We start from the raw sequence: 1068 nt of genomic DNA, 5'->3' as shown, positions 1-1068 counted from the left end.
AAGCTGAACCTCCTTCACCGAAAAATACAGGTAACCTGTTCACTTTAAAGAGGAGAAGCCAAAGAATAGAAACTGTGTGTCACAGGCAGATCAGACGAGGAGGGAGCACAGAAAGAGGCTGGAGGAAATGAAAGCCAAAGTCACGTCCATAGACTGAGGGATGGGCTCAGTATTTCATTCCAAATCCACCATACCTAGGCCACCAAGCCATAGCTCCCCATGAGCTGAGCCCATCCCTTTCCTGTTGCTTTCTTCTAGGTCCACCCACCTCCCTCCACCCCACCAAGATGTCCTGCTGCTACACGTACCCCTGCTACAGCCTGTGCTGCTCACCCTGCTACCGGACGTGCTACACGCCCTGCTACCGGACCGTGCGCTGCTCCCGGACGTACAGCTGCTGCAACCCCTGCAACTACAGCACTCTGTGCAGCTACAGCTGCGGAAGCCCCTGTACCTACAGGACCGCATGCACGACCCGGTACTACTACCCTTCCTGCTGCAACTACACCTACAGATGCTGCTACCCTTGTTGCTAAACCCAGCGGCAACATCCTGCAACTAGAGCCAACCCTGACCTGGCAAAAGATGAACGGCTAATCCCAAGGCAATGTTTACACAGCGCTGAGCCCCTGTGACAGCAACCAAAGTTCCTGAGAACGGGGAGCTTGGCCGCTCTCTCAGATTTCAGTATTTTTCTTGTTCTTTCTCCCTGCTTCTTCCTGTCTTTCTCAGCTGTGGGTTCTCTCTTGATACTCTCCTGCCTTTAAACCCCTTTACACCCCTTTGACAATGGGAACGACGATCTGCGGCTCGTTGTCAGCATCTTACATTTGCTGCAGCGGTGTCAAAGGACTTCTGCAAAATTAGCTTTTGTGTCATCTGCATTTTCAATAACTACTGAAGGTGCTGCAGCCCTGTTTAATGGAGAAGTATTACAGCTGTCTCTCCTTTGATCTGGATTTACAAGTACCTAAAGGATGAACAACACCGCTTCGAGAAAAAGGGATGTTCTGTCTGGCACAGTGCAGTGACTCATCTGCTGCAGCTCCTTCCAATATCCCCAAACTA

The sequence above is a fragment of the Buceros rhinoceros genome, unplaced genomic scaffold (assembly GCF_000710305.1).
Source record: "Buceros rhinoceros silvestris isolate BGI_N320 unplaced genomic scaffold, ASM71030v1 scaffold4735, whole genome shotgun sequence".
Lineage (NCBI taxonomy): Eukaryota > Metazoa > Chordata > Aves > Bucerotiformes > Bucerotidae > Buceros > Buceros rhinoceros.
This window is presented reverse-complemented; position numbering follows the sequence as displayed.